At 41.1% G+C, this 25374-nt stretch overlaps 1 protein-coding gene across 2 annotated transcripts in view; it reads right to left on the minus strand.

The window, feature by feature from the left end:
• The window catches only part of chst8 (carbohydrate (N-acetylgalactosamine 4-0) sulfotransferase 8), a 189502-nt gene that overhangs the window by 148290 nt on the left and 15838 nt on the right, over positions 1 to 25374 (minus strand). The window contains exon 1 of one of the 2 annotated variants that reach the window (XM_086026891.1): positions 1541 to 2220. The exons of the other annotated variant lie outside the window; for it this stretch is intronic. The gene's annotated coding sequence lies outside the window, so the exon portion shown is untranslated. Of the gene's footprint in view, positions 1 to 1540; positions 2221 to 25374 lie in introns of those variants that run through there. 2 annotated transcript variants of the gene reach the window in all.

Below are 25374 nucleotides of genomic sequence, written 5' to 3' on the forward strand. Positions count from 1 at the left end.
GTTGAAAGTTCCTCCGTTTCATACTGTACCACCCCCAAAAATTCAAATGAAAAATAAAAAAATAAAAAATTGACAAAGCAGTAATACTAAAAGACTAAGTCATTTTATTAAGAATAAAGGTGTAAATATTCAGGAAAAATAAGTCACCATTTTCCAAGAAAATGCGTAAAAAAAAAAAACATTTTCATTATAAAGGCTCAAAATCCAGGTGGAGTGAACAGAATACTCACAATGTTGTGAGAAAATGTTTAGACAGTACATTAATTTTTTTGGTAAGGCCTCATGAACTATGAATGAAGTCAAAATACTATATGTGAAAAAAGGTGTCGTGTCATGAGAGAAAACATTTTATCTAGAGTAACGATTGAATATGACAAGGCAAAGTCATCACTTCCAAGTGATAAAATACTGACAATTTTCGAATCGTCATTCAGAGACTATGTGCCCTGCGACTGGCTGGCGACCAGTTCGGGGTGTAGTCTGCCTTCGCCCATTGACGGCTGGGATAGGCTCCAGCAACTCCCCGCGACCCTATATAGGATAAGCGCTTTGGAAGATGACATGACATGACATTCAGAGACTATTTTTCTATTTTACTAAAATTGTATATAATGTGAAACTAAATGTTCTCGCAAAGTGTATACACACTATGAAAACAATGTCAAAATATTCCCAAGTTGACATCATTGGTGAAAAAAGTAAAATAGTGAGAAAAAAAAATAAAATATGAGAATAAAGTCAAATGACTGTATTCTACATGTGCTGGTGACCTCTTGCCTGTGAAAGACACCCTACTCTCAAATGGTGTTTATCTGAAAAAATGCAATACATTTCAAGAGGGAAATATGGACAAAGTTGTCATATTACGAGCCTTAACTTGTGATTTCTCAAGAATAAAGTCAAAACATTAGTAGATGAAGTGACCAATTTGTAAGACTGAGCGATTCGTAGGCGGTGCTATGAGTAAAAATGTGTAAATCAACTAAAATGAGGTCAAAATATTGCAAGAAAAAGTCAACCTCAAACATTACAAAGATAAAGGCAAAAATATTACAGCAATATACTTGTGAAGAAAGTTGTCATTTACAAGCGCATAATTTACAATTAACACTTCAGCATAGTCTTATATAATAACTTTATTCACACATTACGTTCTTTGCTCACATTTTTTTCACTTTGTGTAGCCCTGGCTCTTCTCAGGAAAGTATTTTTAAAACAACCCATCAAACTACGTGCAATAAAAAGCAACAACTTTAGAGTGAAGCCCAACAAGAAATTCGCAACAGCTCTAAAACATCAACAGGCTGCCTCTGACATCTGGTCGGGGACGGGGACGGGGGGGGTCATCACCCTTGCAAACATGCACTGGAACATCCCCAAAACACAAACAAGTCACTAAAGTGGAATATCCTCACTCAGATACACCGAAAATGTGCATTAACCCACGCGCGGGAAGATGGAGAGAACAAGCTGTGAGTGTAACATAAACCTGTAATAGGAGCCATAGCAGAACTCCCATGGCTTCCAGCTCAGCTTTTACCTTTGCACGACTCCTGACGACCACACAGCCCGCGAAATGCCGGCGGGGTGTGCTCGGCGCGCCCGACGCCTCCTCACGAGTGGATCGGTTACGGCTAGTTTCCACGTTCAGCACCACGGAGAGCGCGCGGACACGCTGCAAAACACTGCCACGCCGGGGTGCGGGACTCAAGTTTGACGCCGCCTCGGAGCCGCTGTGGCCGGGGCGAGCATGTCTACTCCCTCGGAAAAAAAAGGAGAGGCACGGAGGGTGGACGCGAGTGAGGGAGGGAGGGAGCCAATCGCAGAGCAACTTGCAAGCTGCGCAGCGCCGGAGAGTCTCCAAGGACCGGCGTGACGCGTGTGTGCGCTCGCGTCTATGCGCGCGTGCGTGCGTGCGCGCGCGTGGATCTCCAAACGTGCACGTCTGCAGCAGGAAAGCCACTTTTTTTTTTTTTTTTTTTTTTTTTTTTAATCCCCCGAATCTACGTCCGACTTATTCTCCTTCTTCCGGTACCGGAAAACATCGTGCCTTGCCTCTTTTGTCTTCCAGACCTTAACGCGTACCTTGGTCCGCTCAGGAAACAAAAAAAAGGAAAAAAGGAAAAAGTGGAACAGTCCAAGGGAAGCGATTAGAAGATGATTAAAGTCCCCCTCTGCGGTGTAAACACGTAGCCTATGTAGATTAAATTATATTTTTTCCCCGAATGCAAAAAAAAAAAAAAGGGGGGGGGTGCGAAGAGGAAGATGAGAGAGATGACAGGATAGTGGTGATGCTGCTTGCAGCCTGCACACGAGCTGCAGTCCTAACACACAGCAGAGGCGGCGTTTGAGTTTAAACGTGCACACACAAACACGCACACATGTGCATGCGTGGTGCAACTTTTTGAAAACACTTTTAATCATCTCATCGACGAAAAAAAAAAAAAAAAAAAAAAAAAGGAGAGGGGGAGGGGGGGGGGAAGTGCAACAATTCGCTTTAAAGTGAGAAATCAATGGAAGCGAGTGGGAATTACTACAGCCAGCCTCTGATCATCAATCAAAAGGACGCACACGCACACACAACCAGTTTAATCTTGCTCTGATTTAAAGTAAGACATATTTATTTATTTGCCTCGTCGTTTCTTCGAAGGAAAGAGGCTGGGCGGATGGCAAAAAAATAGAGCATAAATGAAAAAGAGGAGGGAGGGGAAGAAGTGGGACTTGTGTGGTTATCAAAAGATGACGCATGTGCATAATTTATCTTGGACTAATATGATAAACGGGCGTGCACGAGTTTGATTGTTCAAAAATATATATTTCAATGTGTTAAGATCAATCAATATGCATTATTGTGCTGTAATTTTTTTTAATTAAAAAAGTAATGAGTAATTTCATTTTTTTTAATTGTAATTTAGGGTTATGTGTTATTTGATATTTTTCCCTCCCCTTTTTGCATTCACTAAAAGTGTATTTCTGGTATCTGGAGTGAGCAGGGGAGTTACAAACTGTACAAAATATATACATTTTAAATAAATTATATATATAAATAAATTATTTGTATTAAATACAATTTTATTTGATATTGTTTCCATCGTTTACACTGTATTACAGAATATTTCATTTTACCATTTTATTTTTCTTATTTTAAAAATATGCAAGTAATAATAGCATTTTCTTGTATTTTAAATATTTTCTCCATTTATATTTTTTATTATTACAGTACACTTTTTTGTTCCCTAAAACGCTATTACTCTCCGAAGTGAGTGCTGGAGAAAGAAAGGCAGGACAAAATATTTGAGATGGAGCATCACCACAAGATATTTTTATGCTCACTAGGTCATTTTACACTATAATTCCCATCATTGCAGGGGTTTATGTTTCAAGTGTATCTAATGAATTAGCCATGCACAATTTAAAAACAAAACACGCACGCATTGCAAAGGCTCGAATTCAAGTCATCCCATGACAACCGGCAAACTAGACAATGGCTGTGTTGTCGGTGTTTCAGCATCAGGGTGTGGCTGCCGTCTGAGGCGCCAGCGCATCCTTGCCGACCTGAGCGCAACAGCGCCCTCTGCTGCACAAAGTCAACAGCCAGCCAGCAGCGAGGACGCCACATGATTCTCCCCACAGGGGCGACTTCTGCTTTCGCGCTTTGCTTTGCAGTGCAAGTGACATGTACGATTTATGGTTGCACTTCACAAAGCTGCTGCCCGTAAGTGGGCCACAACGCACACCAAACAAGTCCTGAAGCTATATATAAAGCAGCGTGAGCTGGAAAGTTGCAGCCTGCCCGCTTTTTGTGTCACTGTGCTGTCGAGTGCAGGTTTTATGATTTCAAATCCTTCATGAGGACTTTGTTACAATCGAATGAGATGCATGATCGCTCTGTTAAAGCCCAATTGTTGCATTCGTTTTTCCTGGTTGTGTCACGTGTTGGTGCCAATGCTGCGTTCGGGGGAAGGTGGGAAAGTTGTACGTTTCAGACTTCAGTTTTCTGTGGGATTGAGGATGTCACTGCCCAACAGAAAACAGACACACTTGGCAGGAAAGTAGTAGTGTGTTTTTTTGCCACAGAAGGTACCTGAGGATACTACAGAGGTACTAGTTGGCAAAGAGGGAAACACTGATGATAACCATAGAAGAGTTATTGGAACTTACTGCAATGTAGGAAAATGGTACAAAGGGCTCAAAATATTTTTGTCTTTGCGGAGCAGTTTTGCAAATCAATGACTTCATTTGAGGAGCAACTTTCTTATTTTTAGGAGCATTTTTTTTTTTTAATCCCAGGGACCGAAAAAAGGGTTTTATTAAAAACTATATAACACTATAATTACAGCACAATTGGTTTTACTTTGTTTGTATAATCAATTGTTTTTATTTCTAGAATTCACATTGTGTATACAGTAGCAGTAAACTGTATTTTCTTCTCTAGAAACATTTTCAACAGGGCAACTGCAAACACAAATATAAGTCTTAGTTTAAACGGATCTTTTAGCAAAGCTAAATGGATTTTTTTTTAAAAAAGAAAAAAGAAAAAAAATGGTCGTACAGTAATGTCATTTTGAGAGCATTTATTGTGCAGACCTCAAAAGTCCAAATCAAAACTCAGGAAATATTTTGACCAGGAATGTTATTTGTAGAGGGGGGCATTTTGCAAAATTTTTGCTAACATTTTTACAGAATTTACCGAACTGAATTTATTTCTGGTTCTGTTTATGTATTTTTCTGTGCAATGCTGGATATGCTCCACTTTAAAGTGTTTCCAGCCAGATTTCTGCAACGCGTACTTGATCAACCAAGCACTTAATTCTGCCGCTGCTCACATGCTCACGTGTCAGTTTTAGGTTAGCTTAGCAATTAGCATGGCTTTTCCATCTTTCCTCATCATCCCTCTCATCAGAACTATTCTTGCCAGAAATGTAGCTTCTTCACCGTCAAGCAGGCGATGATTATAAATTTAGGAGTGACTCCGTAATGTGTTGTGACCGACTCGTAGCCAGCCGAAGCTCGTTGCTAGCTAGCTGGTGCGGCATACGTAGCATCGAGCTTTCCACGACCCCTGACTGCGTACGGTAGCTCAAATGGGCTTGCTTGGCAATGATTGTAGCCTTGGAGTCAACTTTTGGAACACAGTGGTACTTTTTGGGGGGCGTGAGGGGCTGCAAAAAGGTACGGTAGTAGAGCCCACTAATTAGCTCTGTGGGCTCCCAAGATTACACCATGAAGGACCGCACTTGGACCGACTGTACTTTTACGTCTCACCATGTCGAATAAGGCTGCCAGAGTCAGCAAGTTCACAAAGGGGAAAAAGCTGATGTGCCTTAATGAAGTCGTCCAACTCAGTGACAGCCGGGCTCAAGATGAAGTTTGAAAAGCTTCGCAGGCCCTTGACACCGTCCCCCGTATAAAAGACAAACAACTTCAAGTCCTCATGGCGCACTCATCAATTCCATCCTGTCGTTGCTCATCACTCATCCTGAGGGAACGGGGGGGGGGGCGCAATCAATAAGCGATGCCCATAGAGCGAGCGTACTCTGCAGCTGGCTAAAAAAGAAACAACAATCAGACAGCAGAGCAAGACCTCCGCCAAGGCTCAGACGTTTGTCACTTGAGAAATCGATGCGTGAACGGCAAGCATGTTGGATCTTGATAGGTGAAAAGAGGTCAGGTTACATCCACCGGCAGAATTCCGTCAAAATCAATAGGAGGTAGCAGATGGTAATAAGAGCCTACATAAGCACAACAATTTGATTAGGGATGCACTTGATAGAGTGCAAGAATGAGATTGACCATATCAAGTTTACTTTAACATTTTTTTTTTTTTTTTTTAAACATTTGGCACTGCCTGAATCTGGATATTTTTAGATTCACTACAATTACATGTACCATCAATCATCAATATTATTATTTTTTATTTAAATATGATCGTTCAAGATTAACATAATCTCCTTGGCAGAAGTAATAGCTGGAGTTATTATTTTAATATGATCTAGTATTACCTCATTCTAGTAGTAGTATTACACTTCTTATGAATTTGTTTGAATATTGAATAAAGATGTAATTTCAGTGGAATCTGCCTTTGATTGTATGTTGACATTGTGGATTCATTAACTGAGCTATTTTTTTATTTTATTTCTTACCTGGGATTGAATATGTGAATTCTTAAAACAGAAATATGCCCTCGGAAATGAATGAGGTCAAACAAGATTATTTTTCGTCAACGATAATTTGTTTAGAGCTATTGTTTGTCTTAAAATTGTCCAAATAATCTGATTACAAAAGAAAAAAATATATATATTTCTATCGTCCTCCATTAAAAGCAAACTGGTTATCTTTGTGTTGAATCAAAATAAAACTTGCAATCATCTGCTTCTATTTTGAATAATTATCAATAACTTATGCCTATTTTCTGACACCAAATCAATAATTGAACTGCAATTAATTTGTGAATTTCCTGCACGGTGAATTTGAAACAAAAATCCTACTTTTGAATGAAGAAGATGGAAATGAAAAAAATGTTTGCAATCTGTTTCATCGATTAATCACCCAAATAATTAGATGAATTGAATTTTAAAATCATTACTTACTTGCCTAAATTATTTAACCCCAGATTTATTCACACGTAATGCTTTCGAAACACCCAAAGACATTTTCCCCGCCTCACACCTGTACATTAACCCCTGGCTAGAATCATTACATACATATGGATCTCAAGTAATGAATGATTCATTTCATTATGACGGGAAAAAAAAAAAAAAAATGCACCCCGCGGCCTGATAGCGCCACGTATAATCCGACTCAAAAGTTATTACGGACTCAGCAGTGAAATAGCAGCCACGCGGCCGCGACCAAATTGCTCCGCTGGCCTCGCCGGCTCTTTGGATTGATTGTGATGAACGGTGTAGCAAATCAACGTATGGTGTGGGTCGGAATGCAGTCGAGATTTTTTTTTTTTTTTTTGTAAGTACGGCAATTTATCTATCACTATTTACTGGCAGCGAACACAAAAACATCCCAGCGTGAGAGTAGTGAGATTTTTGTGTGGGGGGGGGGGGGGAATGATAGTGGGGGGCGCCAAGCAAAGTCTAAAACACCATTAACAATTTTTCTTTTCTTTTTCTTTTTTTTATGGCGAGCTAGCACACACAAATGTAGCGCAGCAGAATGCTTCATTTTTTAGTGTAGTTGAATCCTGGTTTTTAATCACACTCGCTATGTAGCCACAATGAAAAGCTTCACCCAATTAGTGGATCGGTCCATTTTTGGACCCCAAATTGTGTTATTTTTCAGTTTCAGACCCTGTCTCACCGTAACGTTTGAAAAAAAATGTGAAAAAGATATCAATAAATTCCTGGGACTGAATGGCTGGACCGTGAGAAGAAAAGTAAATTCGTCAATGGCAGTTGAATGCGCTAACTAGTGATCTGCCAGACATTAGTTGCCATGACTATTTCGTCTTCTTCCATTTCTTCTTCTACTTTCTTTTGCTGGTTGGAAAATAGTTTTGGCGAATCATCACCTTTAGCATGCAGATGCCACATCCGAAAGAAGCATGCAATAAGAATGAAAAAAATAATACATTCCGCCACAATGCAAGATGGAATTCTAGTTAAAGTAAGCCATTTTAAACTAAAAAGAAAAACTTTTCATGTAGTTAGACGAGGAGGCGCCTCCCTTGATCAGATGCATCTGAAATCGAAAAACTGTCACTTCATAAACCGTTGCAAAAGCCTCAAAGAGTTTAGTGACGCCCCTTTGAATGTTGCCGCTAACCAAAACAGCAGCGCATACCGAGGCACGAACAGAATCTCGGTCTCTTTAACGATTATTAGCTACCCAGTAGTGGCAATGCTGTGTGTGACATAACTTGCCATCATACCATGTAACGTCATTTCAAAAAAGGCCTTCCTATCAAAATGCTAGATCACCGCCTCCCACCCGCTATAACTCCACCCATTCGCAGTCGAGTACCTCAACGCCCACGGCCACGATGAAAAGTACAGTCGATTGGTACTGGCAGGCTTATGTGCGCCTAGATCTCTTTACTTCTGTTTGGAAGATTCATGTTGGCTTCAGGACGACCCGGCCCACCCACGGTGATGACTTGTGACTCAGCGTGTCCGGCGGTCATATATCCGTCTCTACTACACTGCCAGCCTCGGCTCGGCACCCGCCGACCAATTTGCTCCACTTCAGGGGGAGGCAAGGTGAAAATAAACATTAAATATTGATTTTGGGCACAGGGTTCCAGTCTGGAGCACACCAACTCATTCGCTTGCTGCATTTTGCCACTCGCTGTTGTTTGGTGGGATCAATTTTGTACGGAATTACACGCGGGTTATGTCCAAGCGCACTCAATGTGAACAATGTTTGTCCAGTTGCAGTATGTAAACCGTGGTTCGTCGCAGGACTTCCCGTGACGATTTTCAAACACTTGTCGAGATTTTCCGGTTTTGTTTTTTTTCATGGACTAGTCAAGAACCCCGTTTGTTCATCATTTATTGTTGTGGCATAAAGTGCCTATTGAAAAAAAAAAAAAATGAAATTTCGCACAACTATCCAGATCTAAATGTCATTCATCAAGATCTTAATAACACAGCTGTGATTGTCATCTTTTAGAAAAATATAACCGCGCTAACATACAAGGGCACAGTAACAAAAATGTGACAAAAAATGAAAAGTCCTAATCAAGACCTGTAATTTAAGGCGAGACTCAATGTGGGTTGCGAAAAATTGATTTTTCATTCGGAATAACCCGTTTACATGGCTTGAACGGACAATGTAAATAACCCGATCGAAACGGCGACGCACGGATGTCATGACGCAATTATAAGTCATCTCCGCTTGTCACTTGCTTTTGTCATTAAAACATGTTTTCATGTCACTCACGGCACGAATGAAGCTGACTGTTTCATCTTCGCTTTAAAAGTTGTGTTGTAATTAATTGTGCTTTTGCCATGTTTTGTTGTTACTAAACGTGTATTTCCGGTGGGTTTAGTGCCAAACAGCTCTCATACAAGCACCTCTTGTAATTCAAAGACCAAGATTCCTTGGGGTTGAGCATGCGCAACTTGTCCCGTGTATTTGGGATAGTCGAAGATAGGGTTTTCAACTAGGGTTAGGGTTTCAGACTAGGGTTTTCAACTAGGGTTAGGGTTTCAAACTAGAGTTTGAAACTAGGGTTAGGGTTTCCAAGGTAGGGTTTGAAACTAGGATTAGGGTTTGAAACTAGGGTTTTCAACTACGGTTAGGGTTTCCAAGGTAGGGTTTTAAACTAGGGTTATAAACTAGGATTAGGGTTTCAAACTGGGGTTTTCAACTAGGGTTAGGGTTTCAAACTAGGGTTTTCAAATAGGGTTTGGGTTTCATACAAGGGTTAGGATTTCAAACTAGGGTTTGGGTTTCAAACTAGGGTTTCCAATTAGGGTTAGGGTTTGAAACTAGGGTTTCCAAATAGGGTTAGGGTTTCAAACTAGGGTTAGGGTTTCAAACTAGGGTTAGGGTTTCAAACTAGGGTTAGGGTTTCAAACTAGGGTTTCCAACTAGGGTTAGGGTTTCAAACTAGGGTTAGGGTTTCAAACTAGGGTTAGGGTTTCAAACTAGGGTTTCCAACTAGGGTTAGGGTTTCAAACTAGGGTTTTCAACTAGGGTTAGAGTTTCAAACTAGGGTTTCCAACTAGGGTTTCAAACTAGGGTTAGGGTTTCAAACTAGGGTTTCAAACTAGGGTTAGGGTTTCAAACTAGGGTTTCCAACTAGGGTTAGGGTTTCAAACTAGGGTTAGGGTTTCAAACTAGGGTTTCAAACTAGGGTTAGGGTTTCAAACTAGGGTTTCCAACTAGGGTTAGGGTTTCAAACTAGGGTTAGGGTTTCAAACTAGGGTTTCAAACTAGGGTTAGGGTTTCAAACTAGGGTTTCCAACTAGGGTTAGGGTTTCAAACTAGGGTTTCCAACTAGGGTTAGGGTTTCAAACTAGGGTTAGGGTTTCAAACTAGGATTTCCAACTAGGGTTAGGGTTTCAAACTAGGGTTTTCAACTAGGGTTAGGGTTTCAAACTAGGGTTAGGGTTTCAAACTAGGGTTTCCAACTAGGGTTAAGGTTTCAAACTAGGGTTAGGGTTTCAAACTAGGGTTAGGGTTTCAAACTAGGGTTTTAAACTACGGTTAGGGTTTCAAACAAGGGGTTTCAACTAGGGTTAGGGTTTCAAACTAGGGTTTCCAACTAGGGTTAGGGTTTCAAACTAGGGTTTTCAACTAGGGTTAGGGTTTCAAAATAGGGTTTTCGACTAGGGTAAGGGTTTCAAACTAGGGTTTTCGACTAGGGTTAGGGTTTCAAACTAGAGTTTTCAACTAGGGTTAGGGTTTCAAATTAGGGTTAAGGTTTCAAATTAGGGTTTTCAACTAGGGTTAGGGTTTCAAACTAGGGTTAGGGTTTCAAACTAGGGTTTTCAACTAGGGTTAGGGTTTCAAACTAGGGTTAGGGTTTCAAACTAGGGTTTCCAACTAGGGTTAGGGTTTCCAACTAGGGTTAGGGTTTCAAACTGGGGTTTCCAACTAGGGTTAGGGTTTCAAACTAGGGTTAGGGTTTCAAACTAGGGTGAGGGTTTCAAACTAGGGTTAGGGTTTCAAACTAGGGTTTTCAACTAGGGTTAGGGTTTCAAACTAGGGTTTTCGACTAGGGTTAGGGTTTCAAACTAGGGTTTTCAACTAGGGTTAGGGTTTCAAATTAGGGTTTGAAACTAGGGTTAGGGTTTCAAACTAGGGTTAGGGTTTCAAACTAGGGTTTTCAACTAGGGTTAGGGTTTCAAATTAGGGTTTGAAACTAGGGTTAGGGTTTCAAACTAGGGTTAGGGTTTCAAACTAGGGTTTTCAACTAGGGTTAGGGTTTCAAACTAGGGTTTGGGTTTCAAACTAGGGTTTCCAACTGGGGTTAGGGTTTCAAACTAGGGTTTTCAACTAGGGTTAGGGTTTCAAACTAGGGTTAGGGTTTCAAACTAGGGTTTCCAACTAGGGTTAAGGTTTCAAACTAGGGTTAGGGTTTCAAACTAGGGTTAGGGTTTCAAACTAGGGTTTTAAACTACGGTTAGGGTTTCAAACTAGGGGTTTCAACTAGGGTTAGGGTTTCAAACTAGGGTTTCCAACTAGGGTTAGGGTTTCAAACTAGGGTTTTCAACTAGGGTTAGGGTTTCAAACTAGGGTTTTCGACTAGGGTTAGGGTTTCAAACTAGGGTTTTCGACTAGGGTTAGGGTTTCAAACTAGGGTTTTCAACTAGGGTTAGGGTTTCAAATTAGGGTTAAGGTTTCAAATTAGGGTTTGAAACTAGGGTTAGGGTTTCAAACTAGGGTTAGGGTTTCAAACTAGGGTTTTCAACTAGGGTTAGGGTTTCAAACTAGGGTTTCCAACTAGGGTTAGGGTTTCCAACTAGGGTTAGGGTTTCAAACTGGGGTTTCAAACTAGGGTTAGGGTTTCAAACTAGGGTTAGGGTTTCAAACTAGGGTGAGGGTTTCAAACTAGGGTTAGGGTTTCAAACTAGGGTTTTCAACTAGGGTTTGGGTTTCAAACTAGGGTTTTCGACTAGGGTTAGGGTTTCAAACTAGGGTTTTCAACTAGGGTTAGGGTTTCAAATTAGGGTTTGAAACTAGGGTTAGGGTTTCAAACTAGGGTTAGGGTTTCAAACTAGGGTTTTCAACTAGGGTTAGGGTTTCAAACTAGGATTTGGGTTTCAAACTAGGGTTTCCAACTAGGGTTAGGGTTTCAAACTAGGGTTTCAAACTAGGGTTAGGGTTTCAAACTAGGGTTTCCAACTAGGGTTAGGGTTTCAAACTAGGGTTAGGGTTTTTAACTAGGGTTTCAAACTAGGGTTAGGGTTTCAAACTAGGGTTTCCAACTAGGGTTAGGGTTTCAAACTAGGGTTTTCAACTAGGGTTGGGGTTTCAAACTAGGGTTAGGGTTTGAAACTAGGGTTAGGGTTTCAAACTAGGGTTTCCAAATAGGGTTAGGGTTTCAAACTAGGGTTAGGGTTTCAAACTAGGGTTTCAAACTAGGGTTAGGGTTTCAAACTAGGGTTAGGGTTTCAAACTAGGGTTTCAAACTAGGGTTAGGGTTTCAAACTAGGGTTTCCAACTAGGGTTAGGGTTTCAAACTAGGGTTTCCAACTAGAGTTAGGGTTTCAAACTAGGGTTAGGGTTTCAAACTAGGGTTTTCAACTAGGGTTAGGGTTTCAAACTAGGGTTTTCAACTAGGGTTAGGGTTTCAAACTAGGGTTAGGGTTTCAAACTAGGGTTTCCAACTAGGGTTAAGGTTTCAAACTAGGGTTAGGGTTTCAAACTAGAGTTTCCAACTAGGGTTAGGGTTTCAAACTAGGGTTTTCAACTAGGGTTAAGGTTTCAAACTAGGGTTTCCAACTAGGGTTAGGGTTTCAAACTAGGGTTAGGGTTTTTAACTAGGGTTTCAAACTAGGGTTAGGGTTTCAAACTAGGGTTTCCAACTAGGGTTAGGGTTTCAAACTAGGGTTTCCAACTAGGGTTTCAAACTAGGGTTAGGGTTTAAAACTAGGGTTTCCAACTAGGGTTAGGGTTTTAAACTAGGGTTTCCAACAAGGGTTTCAAAAGGGTTTTCAACTAGGGTTAGGGTTTCAAACTAGGGTTTTAAACTACGGTTAGGGTTTCAAACTAGGGGTTTCAACTAGAGTTAGGGTTTCAAACTAGGGTTTCAAACTAGGGTTAGGGTTTCAAACTAGGGTTTTCGACTAGGGTTAGGGTTTCAAACTAGGGTTTTCAACTAGGGTTAGGGTTTCAAATTAGGGTTAGGGTTTCCAAGTAGGGTTTGAAACTAGGGTTAGGGTTTCAAACTAGGGATTCCAACTAGGGTTGGGGTTTCAAACTAGGGTTTTCAACTAGGGTTAGGGTTTCAAACTAGGGTTAGGGTTTGAAACTAGGGTTAGGGTTTCAAACTAGGGTTTCCAAATAGGGTTAGGGTTTCAAACTAGGGTTAGGGTTTCAAACTAGGGTTTCAAACTAGGGTTAGGGTTTCAAACTAGGGTTAGGGTTTCAAACTAGGGTTTCAAACTAGGGTTAGGGTTTCAAACTAGGGTTTCCAACTAGGGTTAGGGTTTCAAACTAGGGTTTCCAACTAGAGTTAGGGTTTCAAACTAGGGTTAGGGTTTCAAACTAGGGTTGGGGTTTCAAACTAGGGTTAGGGTTTCAAACTAGGGTTTTCAACTAGGGTTAGGGTTTCAAACTAGGGTGAGGGTTTCAAACTAGGGTTAGGGTTTCAAACTAGGGTTTTCAACTAGGGTTAGGGTTTCAAACTAGGGTTTTCGACTAGGGTAAGGGTTTCAAACTAGGGTTTTCAACTAGGGTTAGGGTTTCAAATTAGGGTTTGAAACTAGGGTTAGGGTTTCAAACTAGGGTTAGGGTTTCAAACTAGGGTTTTCAACTAGGGTTAGGGTTTCAAACTAGGGTTTGGGTTTCAAACTAGGGTTTCCAACTAGGGTTAGGGTTTCCAACTAGGGTTTGGGTTTCAAACTGGGGTTAGGGTTTCAAACTAGGGTTTTCAACTAGGGTTAGGGTTTCAAACTAGGGTTAGGGTTTCAAACTAGGGTTTCCAACTAGGGTTAGGGTTTCAAACTAGGGTTAGGGTTTTTAACTAGGGTTTCAAACTAGGGTTAGGGTTTCAAACTAGGGTTTCCAACTAGGGTTAGGGTTTAAAACTAGGGTTTCCAACTAGGGTTTCAAACTAGGGTTAGGGTTTCAAACTAGGGTTTCCAACTAGGGTTAGGGTTTTAAACTAGGGTTTTCAACTAGGGTTTCAAAAGGGTTTTCAACTAGGGTTAGGGTTTCAAACTAGGGTTTTAAACTACGGTTAGGGTTTCAAACTAGGGGTTTCAAACTAGGGTTAGGGTTTCAAACTAGGGTTTTCAACTAGGGTTAGGGTTTCAAACTAGGGTTTTCGACTAGGGTTAGGGTTTCAAACTAGGGTTTTCAACTAGGGTTAGGGTTTCAAACTAGGGTTAGGGTTTCCAAGTAGGGTTTGAAACTAGGGTTAGGGTTTCAAACTAGGGTTTCCAACTAGGGTTAGGGTTTCAAACTAGGGTTTTCAACTAGGGTTAGGGTTTCAAACTAGGGTTAGGGTTTGAAACTAGGGTTAGGGTTTCAAACTAGGGTTTCCAAATAGGGTTAGGGTTTCAAACTAGGGTTAGGGTTTCAAACTAGGGTTTCAAACTAGGGTTAGGGTTTCAAACTAGGGTTAGGGTTTCAAACTAGGGTTTCAAACTAGGGTTTCCAACTAGGGTTAGGGTTTCAAACTAGGGTTTCCAACTAGAGTTAGGGTTTCAAACTAGGGTTAGGGTTTCAAACTAGGGTTTCCAACTAGGGTTAGGGTTTCAAACTAGGGTTTTCAACTAGGGTTAGGGTTTCAAACTAGGGTTTTCAACTAGGGTTAGGGTTTCAAACTAGGGTTAGGGTTTCAAACTAGGGTTTCCAACTAGGGTTAAGGTTTCAAACTAGGGTTAGGGTTTCAAACTAGAGTTTCCAACTAGGGTTAGGGTTTCAAACTAGGGTTTTCAACTAGGGTTAAGGTTTCAAACTAGGGTTTTCAACTAGGGTTAGGGTTTCAAACTAGGGTTAGGGTTTCAAACTAGGGTTAGGGTTTCAAACTAGGGTTAGGGTTTCAAACTAGGGTTTCAAAATAGGGTTAGGGTTTCAAACTAGGGTTTCCAACTAGGGTTAGGGTTTCAAACTAGGGTTTCCAACTAGGGTTTCAAACTAGGGTTAGGGTTTCAAACTAGGGTTTCCAACTAGGGTTAGGGTTTCAAACTAGGGTTTCCAACTAGGGTTTCAAACTAGGGTTAGGGTTTCAAACGGGTTTTCAACTAGGGTTAGGGTTTCAAACTAGGGTTAGGGTTTCAAACTAGGGTTAGGGTTTCAAATTAGGGTTTTAAACTACGGTTAGGGTTTCAAACTAGGGGTTTCAATTAGGGTTAGGGTTTCAAACTAGGGTTTCAAACTAGGGTTAGGGTTTCAAACTAGGGTTTTCAACTAGGGTTAGGGTTTCAAACTAGGGTTTTCGACTAGGGTTAGGGTTTCAAACTAGGGTTTTTTTACTCGGGTTAGGGTTTCAAATTAGGGTTAGGGTTTCAAATTAGGGTTTGAAACTAGGGTTAGGGTTTCAAACTAGGGTTAAGGTTTCAAACTAGGGTTTTCAACTAGGGTTAGGGTTTCAAACTAGGGTTAGGGTTTCAAACTAGGGTTTCCAACTAGGGTTAGGTTTTCAAACTGGGGTTAGGGTTTCAAACTAGGGTTTTCAACTAGGGTTAGGGTTTCAAACTAGGGTTAGGGTTTCAAACTAGGGTTAGGGTTTCCAAGTAGGGTTTGAAACTAGGGTTAGGGTTTCAAACTAGTGTTAGGGTTTCAAACTAGGGTTAGGGTTTCAAACTAGGGTTTCCAACTAGGGTTAGGGTTTCCAACTAGGGTTAGGGTTTCCAACTAGGGTTAGGGTTTCAAACTAGGGTTTCCAACTAGGGTTAGGGTTTCAAACTAGGGTTTTCAACTAGGGTTAGGGTTTCAAACTAGGGTTTTCGACTAGGGTTAGGGTTTCAAACTAGGGTTTTCGACTAGGGTTAGGGTTTCAAACTAGGGTTTTCAACTAGGGTTAGGGTTTCAAATTAGGGTTAAGGTTTCAAATTAGGGTTTGAAACTAGGGTTAGGGTTTCAAACTAGGGTTAGGGTTTCAAACTAGGGTTTTCAACTAGGGTTAGGGTTTCAAACTAGGGTTAGGGTTTCAAACTAGGGTTTCCAACTAGGGTTAGGGTTTCCAACTAGGGTTAGGGTTTCAAACTGGGGTTTCAAACTAGGGTTAGGGTTTCAAACTAGGGTTAGGGTTTCAAACTAGGGTGAGGGTTTCAAACTAGGGTTAGGGTTTCAAACTAGGGTTTTCAACTAGGGTTAGGGTTTCAAACTAGGGTTTTCGACTAGGGTTAGGGTTTCAAACTAGGGTTTTCAACTAGGGTTAGGGTTTCAAATTAGGGTTTGAAACTAGGGTTAGGGTTTCAAACTAGGGTTAGGGTTTCAAATTAGGGTTTTCAACTAGGGTTAGGGTTTCAAACTAGGATTTGGGTTTCAAACTCGGGTTTCCAACTAGGGTTAGGGTTTCCAACTAGGGTTAGGGTTTCAAACTGGGGTTAGGGTTTCAAACTAGGGTTTCAAACTAGGGTTAGGGTTTCAAACTAGGGTTTCCAACTAGGGTTAGGGTTTCAAACTAGGGTTAGGGTTTTTAACTAGGGTTTCAAACTAGGGTTACGGTTTCAAACTAGGGTTTCCAACTAGGGTTAGGGTTTCCAACTAGGGTTAGGTTTTCAAACTGGGGTTAGGGTTTCAAACTAGGGTTTTCAACTAGGGTTAGGGTTTCAAACTAGGGTTAGGGTTTCAAACTAGGGTTAGGGTTTCCAAGTAGGGTTTGAAACTAGGGTTAGGGTTTCAAACTAGTGTTAGGGTTTCAAACTAGGGTTAGGGTTTCAAACTAGGGTTTCCAACTAGGGTTAGGGTTTCCAACTAGGGTTAGGGTTTCCAACTAGGGTTAGGGTTTCAAACTAGGGTTTTCAACTAGGGTTAGGGTTTTAAACTAGGGTTTCCAACTAGGGTTAGGGTTTCAAACTAGGGTTAGGGTTTCAAACTAGGGTTTTAAACTACGGTTAGGGTTTCAAACTAGGGGTTTCAACTAGGTTTAGGGTTTCATAGTAGGGTTTCAAACTAGGGTTAGGGTTTCAAGCTAGGGTTTTCAACTAGGGTTAGGGTTTCAAACTATGGTTAGGGTTTCAAACTAGGGTTTTCAACTAGGGTTATGGTTTCAAACTAGGGTTAGGGTTTCAAACTAGGGTTTCCAACTAGGGTTAAGGTTTCAAACTAGGGTTAGGGTTTCAAACTAGAGTTTCCAACTAGGGTTAGGGTTTCAAACTAGGGTTTTCAACTAGGGTTAAGGTTTCAAACTAGGGTTTTCAACTAGGGTTAGGGTTTCAAACTAGGGTTAGGGTTTCAAACTAGGGTTAGGGTTTCAAACTAGGGTTAGGGTTTCAAACTAGGGTTTCAAACTAGGGTTAGGGTTTCAAACTAGGGTTTCCAACTAGGGTTAGGGTTTCAAACTAGGGTTTCAAACTAGGGTTAGGGTTTCAAACTAGGGTTACCAACTAGGGTTAAGGTTTCAAACTAGGGTTAGGGTTTCAAACTAGGGTTAGGGTTTCAAACTAGGGTTTCAAACTAGGGTTAGGGTTTCAAACTAGGGTTTCCAACTAGGGTTAGGGTTTCAAACTAGGGTTTCCAACTAGGGTTAGGGTTTCAAACTAGGGTTTCCAACTAGGGTTTCAAACTAGGGTTAGGGTTTCAAACTAGGGTTTCCAACTAGGGTTAGGGTTTCAAACTAGGGTTTCCAACTAGGGTTTCAAACTAGGGTTAGGGTTTCAAACGGGTTTTCAACTAGGGTTAGGGTTTCAAACTAGGGTTAGGGTTTCAAACTAGGGTTAGGGTTTCAAATTAGGGTTTTAAACTACGGTTAGGGTTTCAAACTAGGGGTTTCAATTAGGGTTAGGGTTTCAAACTAGGGTTTCAAACTAGGGTTAGGGTTTCAAACTAGGGTTTTCAACTAGGGTTAGGGTTTCAAACTAGGGTTTTCGACTAGGGTTAGGGTTTCAAACTAGGGTTTTCAACTCGGGTTAGGGTTTCAAATTAGGGTTAGGGTTTCAAATTAGGGTTTGAAACTAGGGTTAGGGTTTCAAACTAGGGTTAAGGTTTCAAACTAGGGTTTTCAACTAGGGTTAGGGTTTCAAACTAGGGTTAGGGTTTCAAACTAGGGTTTCCAACTAGGGTTAGGGTTTCCAACTAGGGATAGGTTTTCAAACTGGGGTTAGGATTTCAAACTAGGGTTTTCAACTAGGGTTAGGGTTTCAAACTAGGGTTAGGGTTTCAAACTAGGGTTAGGGTTTCCAAGTAGGGTTTGAAACTAGGGTTAGGGTTTCAAACTAGTGTTAGGGTTTCAAACTAGGGTTAGGGTTTCAAACTAGGGTTTCCAACTAGGGTTAGGGTTTCCAACTAGGGTTAGGGTTTCCAACTAGGGTTAGGGTTTCAAACTAGGGTTTTCAACTAGGGTTAGGGTTTTAAACTAGGGTTTCCAACTAGGGTTAGGGTTTCAAACTAGGGTTAGGGTTTCAAACTAGGGTTTTAAACTACGGTTAGGGTTTCAAACTAGGGGTTTCAACTAGGGTTAGGGTTTCATAGTAGGGTTTCAAACTAGGGTTAGGGTTTCAAACTAGGGTTTTCAACTAGGGTTAGGGTTTCAAACTAGGGTTAGGGTTTCAAACTAGGGTTTCCAACTAGGGTTAGGGTTTCAAACTAGGGTTAGGGTTTCAAACTAGGGTTAGGGTTTCAAACTAGGGTTTTCAACTAGGGTTAGGGTTTCAAACTAGGGTTTCCAACTAGGGTTAAGGTTTCAAACTAGGGTTAGGGTTTCAAACTAGAGTTTCCAACTAGGGTTAGGGTTTCAAACTAGGGTTTTCAACTAGGGTTAAGGTTTCAAACTAGGGTTTTCAACTAGGGTTAGGGTTTCAAACTAGGGTTAGGGTTTCAAACTAGGGTAAGGGTTTCAAACTAGGGTTTCCAACTAGGGTTAAGGTTTCAAACTAGGGTTAGGGTTTCAAACTAGGGTTAGGGTTTCAAACTAGGGTTTCAAACTAGGGTTAGGGTTTCAAACTAGGGTTTCCAACTAGGGTTAGGGTTTCAAACTAGGGTTTCAAACTAGGGTTAGGGTTTCAAACTAGGGTTTCCAACTAGGGTTAAGGTTTCAAACTAGGGTTAGGTTTTCAAACTAGGGTTAGGGTTTCAAACTAGGGTTTCAAACTAGGGTTAGGGTTTCAAACTAGGGTTTCCAACTAGGGTTAGGGTTTCAAACTAGGGTTTCCAACTAGGGTTAGGGTTTCAAACTAGGGTTTCCAACTAGGGTTTCAAACTAGGGTTAGGGTTTCAAACTAGGGTTTCCAACTAGGGTTAGGGTTTCAAACTAGGGTTTCCAACTAGGGTTTCAAACTAGGGTTAGGGTTTCAAACGGGTTTTCAACTAGGGTTAGGGTTTCAAACTAGGGTTAGGGTTTCAAACTAGGGTTAGGGTTTCAAATTAGGGTTTTAAACTATGGTTAGGGTTTCAAACTAGGGGTTTCAATTAGGGTTAGGGTTTCAAACTAGGGTTTCAAACTAGGGTTAGGGTTTCAAACTAGGGTTTTCAACTAGGGTTAGGGTTTCAAACTAGGGTTTTCGACTAGGGTTAGGGTTTCAAACTAGGGTTTTCAACTCGGGTTAGGGTTTCAAATTAGGGTTAGGGTTTCAAATTAGGGTTTGAAACTAGGGTTAGGGTTTCAAACTAGGGTTAAGGTTTCAAACTAGGGTTTTCAACTAGGGTTAGGGTTTCAAACTAGGGTTAGGGTTTCAAACTAGGGTTTCCAACTAGGGTTAGGGTTTCCAACTAGGGTTAGGTTTTAAAACTGGGGTTAGGGTTTCAAACTAGGGTTAGGGTTTCCAAGTAGGGTTTGAAACTAGGGTTAGGGTTTCAAACTAGTGTTAGGGTTTCAAACTAGGGTTAGGGTTTCAAACTAGGGTTTCCAACTAGGGTTAGGGTTTCCAACTAGGGTTAGGGTTTCCAACTAGGGTTAGGGTTTCAAACTAGGGTTTTCAACTAGGGTTAGGGTTTTAAACTAGGGTTTCCAACTAGGGTTAGGGTTTCAAACTAGGGTTAGGGTTTCAAACTAGGGTTTTAAACTACGGTTAGGGTTTCAAACTAGGGGTTTCAACTAGGGTTAGGGTTTCATAGTAGGGTTTCAAACTAGGGTTAGGGTTTCAAACTAGGGTTTTCAACTAGGGTTAGGGTTTCAAACTAGGGTTTTCGACTAGGGTTAGGGTTTCAAACTAGGGTTTTCAACTAGGGTTAGGGTTTCAAATTAGGGTTAGCGTTTCCAAGTAGAGTTTGAAACTAGGGTTAGGGTTTCAAACTAGGGTTTCCAACTAGGGTTAGGGTTTCAAACTGGGGTTTTCAACTAGGGTTAGGGTTTTAAACTTGGTTTTCCAACTAGGGTTAGGGTTTCAAACTAGGGTTAGGGTTTCAAACTAGGGTTTTCAACTAGGGTTAGGGTTTCAAACTAGGGTTAGGGTTTCAAACTAGGGTTTCCAACTAGGGTTAGGGTTTCAAACTAGGGTTAGGGTTTCAAACTAGGGTTAGGGTTTCAAACTAGGGTTTTCAACCAGGGTTAGGGTTTCAAACTAGGGTTAGGGTTTCAAACTAGGGTTAGGGTTTCAAACTAGGATTTCCAACTAGGGTTAGGGTTTCAAACTAGGGTTTTCAACTAGGGCTAGGGTTTCAAATTAGGGTTAGGGTTTCCAAGTAGGGTTTTAAACTAGGGTTTGGTTTTCAAATTAGGGTTTGAAACTAGGGTTAGGGTTTCCAAGGTAGGGTTTTAAACTAGGATTACGGTTTCAAACTAGGGTTTTCAACTAGGGTTAGGGTTTCCAAGGTAGGGTTTTAAACTAGGGTTATAAACTAGGATTAGGGTTTCAAACTGGGGTTTTCAACTAGGGTTAGTGTTTCAAACTAGGGTTAGGGTTTCAAATTAGGGTTTTCAACAAGGGTTAGGGTTTCGAACTAGGGTTTTCAACTAGGGTTAGGGTTTCAAACTAGGGTTTCAAACTAGGGTTAGGGTTTCAAACTAGGGTTTCCAACTAGGGTTAGGGTTTCAAACTAGGGTTAGGGTTTCAAACTAGGGTTTTCAACTAGGGTTAGGGTTTGAAACTAGGGTTTCCAACTAGGGTTAGGGTTTCAAACTAGGGTTAGGGTTTCCAAGTAGGGTTTTAAACTTGGGTTAGGGTTTCAAACTAGGGATTCCAACTAGGGTTGGGGTTTCAAACTAGGGTTTTCAACTAGGGTTAGGGTTTCAAACTAGGGTTAGGGTTTGAAACTAGGGTTAGGGTTTCAAACTAGGGTTTCCAAATAGGGTTAGGGTTTCAAACTAGGGTTAGGGTTTCAAACTAGGGTTTCAAACTAGGGTTAGGGTTTCAAACTAGGGTTAGGGTTTCAAACTAGGGTTTCAAACTAGGGTTAGGGTTTCAAACTAGGGTTTCCAACTAGGGTTAGGGTTTCAAACTAGGGTTTCCAACTAGAGTTAGGGTTTCAAACTAGGGTTAGGGTTTCAAACTAGGGTTGGGGTTTCAAACTAGGGTTAGGGTTTCAAACTAGGGTTTTCAACTAGGGTTAGGGTTTCAAACTAGGGTGAGGGTTTCAAACTAGGGTTAGGGTTTCAAACTAGGGTTTTCAACTAGGGTTAGGGTTTCAAACTAGGGTTTTCGACTAGGGTAAGGGTTTCAAACTAGGGTTTTCAACTAGGGTTAGGGTTTCAAATTAGGGTTTGAAACTAGGGTTAGGGTTTCAAACTAGGGTTAGGGTTTCAAACTAGGGTTTTCAACTAGGGTTAGGGTTTCAAACTAGGGTTTGGGTTTCAAACTAGGGTTTCCAACTAGGGTTAGGGTTTCCAACTAGGGTTTGGGTTTCAAACTGGGGTTAGGGTTTCAAACTAGGGTTTTCAACTAGGGTTAGGGTTTCAAACTAGGGTTAGGGTTTCAAACTAGGGTTTCCAACTAGGGTTAGGGTTTCAAACTAGGGTTAGGGTTTTTAACTAGGGTTTCAAACTAGGGTTAGGGTTTCAAACTAGGGTTTCCAACTAGGGTTAGGGTTTAAAACTAGGGTTTCCAACTAGGGTTTCAAACTAGGGTTAGGGTTTCAAACTAGGGTTTCCAACTAGGGTTAGGGTTTTAAACTAGGGTTTTCAACTAGGGTTTCAAAAGGGTTTTCAACTAGGGTTAGGGTTTCAAACTAGGGTTTTAAACTACGGTTAGGGTTTCAAACTAGGGGTTTCAAACTAGGGTTAGGGTTTCAAACTAGGGTTTTCAACTAGGGTTAGGGTTTCAAACTAGGGTTTTCGACTAGGGTTAGGGTTTCAAACTAGGGTTTTCAACTAGGGTTAGGGTTTCAAACTAGGGTTAGGGTTTCCAAGTAGGGTTTGAAACTAGGGTTAGGGTTTCAAACTAGGGTTTCCAACTAGGGTTAGGGTTTCAAACTAGGGTTTTCAACTAGGGTTAGGGTTTCAAACTAGGGTTAGGGTTTGAAACTAGGGTTAGGGTTTCAAACTAGGGTTTCCAAATAGGGTTAGGGTTTCAAACTAGGGTTAGGGTTTCAAACTAGGGTTTCAAACTAGGGTTTCCAACTAGGGTTAGGGTTTCAAACTAGGGTTTCCAACTAGAGTTAGGGTTTCAAACTAGGGTTAGGGTTTCAAACTAGGGTTTCCAACTAGGGTTAGGGTTTCAAACTAGGGTTTTCAACTAGGGTTAGGGTTTCAAACTAGGGTTTTCAACTAGGGTTAGGGTTTCAAACTAGGGTTAGGGTTTCAAACTAGGGTTTCCAACTAGGGTTAAGGTTTCAAACTAGGGTTAGGGTTTCAAACTAGAGTTTCCAACTAGGGTTAGGGTTTCAAACTAGGGTTTTCAACTAGGGTTAAGGTTTCAAACTAGGGTTTTCAACTAGGGTTAGGGTTTCAAACTAGGGTTAGGGTTTCAAACTAGGGTTAGGGTTTCAAACTAGGGTTAGGGTTTCAAACTAGGGTTTCAAAATAGGGTTAGGGTTTCAAACTAGGGTTTCCAACTAGGGTTAGGGTTTCAAACTAGGGTTTCCAACTAGGGTTTCAAACTAGGGTTAGGGTTTCAAACTAGGGTTTCCAACTAGGGTTAGGGTTTCAAACTAGGGTTTCCAACTAGGGTTTCAAACTAGGGTTAGGGTTTCAAACGGGTTTTCAACTAGGGTTAGGGTTTCAAACTAGGGTTAGGGTTTCAAACTAGGGTTAGGGTTTCAAATTAGGGTTTTAAACTACGGTTAGGGTTTCAAACTAGGGGTTTCAATTAGGGTTAGGGTTTCAAACTAGGGTTTCAAACTAGGGTTAGGGTTTCAAACTAGGGTTTTCAACTAGGGTTAGGGTTTCAAACTAGGGTTTTCGACTAGGGTTAGGGTTTCAAACTAGGGTTTTCAACTCGGGTTAGGGTTTCAAATTAGGGTTAGGGTTTCAAATTAGGGTTTGAAACTAGGGTTCGGGTTTCAAACTAGGGTTAAGGTTTCAAACTAGGGTTTTCAACTAGGGTTAGGGTTTCAAACTAGGGTTAGGGTTTCAAACTAGGGTTTCCAACTAGGGTTAGGTTTTCAAACTGGGGTTAGGGTTTCAAACTAGGGTTTTCAACTAGGGTTAGGGTTTCAAACTAGGGTTAGGGTTTCAAACTAGGGTTAGGGTTTCCAAGTAGGGTTTGAAACTAGGGTTAGGGTTTCAAACTAGTGTTAGGGTTTCAAACTAGGGTTAGGGTTTCAAACTAGGGTTTCCAACTAGGGTTAGGGTTTCCAACTAGGGTTAGGGTTTCCAACTAGGGTTAGGGTTTCAAACTAGGGTTTCCAACTAGGGTTAGGGTTTCAAACTAGGGTTTTCAACTAGGGTTAGGGTTTCAAACTAGGGTTTTCGACTAGGGTTAGGGTTTCAAACTAGGGTTTTCGACTAGGGTTAGGGTTTCAAACTAGGGTTTTCAACTAGGGTTAGGGTTTCAAATTAGGGTTAAGGTTTCAAATTAGGGTTTGAAACTAGGGTTAGGGTTTCAAACTAGGGTTAGGGTTTCAAACTAGGGTTTTCAACTAGGGTTAGGGTTTCAAACTAGGGTTAGGGTTTCAAACTAGGGTTTCCAACTAGGGTTAGGGTTTCCAACTAGGGTTAGGGTTTCAAACTGGGGTTTCAAACTAGGGTTAGGGTTTCAAACTAGGGTTAGGGTTTCAAACTAGGGTGAGGGTTTCAAACTAGGGTTAGGGTTTCAAACTAGGGTTTTCAACTAGGGTTAGGGTTTCAAACTAGGGTTTTCGACTAGGGTTAGGGTTTCAAACTAGGGTTTTCAACTAGGGTTAGGGTTTCAAATTAGGGTTTGAAACTAGGGTTAGGGTTTCAAACTAGGGTTAGGGTTTCAAATTAGGGTTTTCAACTAGGGTTAGGGTTTCAAACTAGGATTTGGGTTTCAAACTCGGGTTTCCAACTAGGGTTAGGGTTTCCAACTAGGGTTAGGGTTTCAAACTGGGGTTAGGGTTTCAAACTAGGGTTTCAAACTAGGGTTAGGGTTTCAAACTAGGGTTTCCAACTAGGGTTAGGGTTTCAAACTAGGGTTAGGGTTTTTAACTAGGGTTTCAAACTAGGGTTAGGGTTTCAAACTAGGGTTTCCAACTAGGGTTAGGGTTTCCAACTAGGGTTAGGTTTTCAAACTGGGGTTAGGGTTTCAAACTAGGGTTTTCAACTAGGGTTAGGGTTTCAAACTAGGGTTAGGGTTTCAAACTAGGGTTAGGGTTTCCAAGTAGGGTTTGAAACTAGGGTTAGGGTTTCAAACTAGTGTTAGGGTTTCAAACTAGGGTTAGGGTTTCAAACTAGGGTTTCCAACTAGGGTTAGGGTTTCCAACTAGGGTTAGGGTTTCCAACTAGGGTTAGGGTTTCAAACTAGGGTTTTCAACTAGGGTTAGGGTTTTAAACTAGGGTTTCCAACTAGGGTTAGGGTTTCAAACTAGGGTTTTAAACTACGGTTAGGGTTTCAAACTAGGGGTTTCAACTAGGTTTAGGGTTTCATAGTAGGGTTTCAAACTAGGGTTAGGGTTTCAAGCTAGGGTTTTCAACTAGGGTTAGGGTTTCAAACTATGGTTAGGGTTTCAAACTAGGGTTTTCAACTAGGGTTATGGTTTCAAACTAGGGTTAGGGTTTCAAACTAGGGTTTCCAACTAGGGTTAAGGTTTCAAACTAGGGTTAGGGTTTCAAACTAGAGTTTCCAACTAGGGTTAGGGTTTCAAACTAGGGTTTTCAACTAGGGTTAAGGTTTCAAACTAGGGTTTTCAACTAGGGTTAGGGTTTCAAACTAGGGTTAGGGTTTCAAACTAGGGTTAGGGTTTCAAACTAGGGTTAGGGTTTCAAACTAGGGTTTCAAACTAGGGTTAGGGTTTCAAACTAGGGTTTCCAACTAGGGTTAGGGTTTCAAACTAGGGTTTCAAACTAGGGTTAGGGTTTCAAACTAGGGTTACCAACTGGGGTTAAGGTTTCAAACTAGGGTTAGGGTTTCAAACTAGGGTTAGGGTTTCAAACTAGGGTTTCAAACTAGGGTTAGGGTTTCAAACTAGGGTTTCCAACTAGGGTTAGGGTTTCAAACTAGGGTTTCCAACTAGGGTTAGGGTTTCAAACTAGGGTTTCCAACTAGGGTTTCAAACTAGGGTTAGGGTTTCAAACTAGGGTTTCCA

Source organism: Filicampus tigris, chromosome 3 (assembly GCF_054856515.1).
Source record: "Filicampus tigris isolate MCC_2025a chromosome 3, RoL_Ftig_1.0, whole genome shotgun sequence".
Lineage (NCBI taxonomy): Eukaryota > Metazoa > Chordata > Actinopteri > Syngnathiformes > Syngnathidae > Filicampus > Filicampus tigris.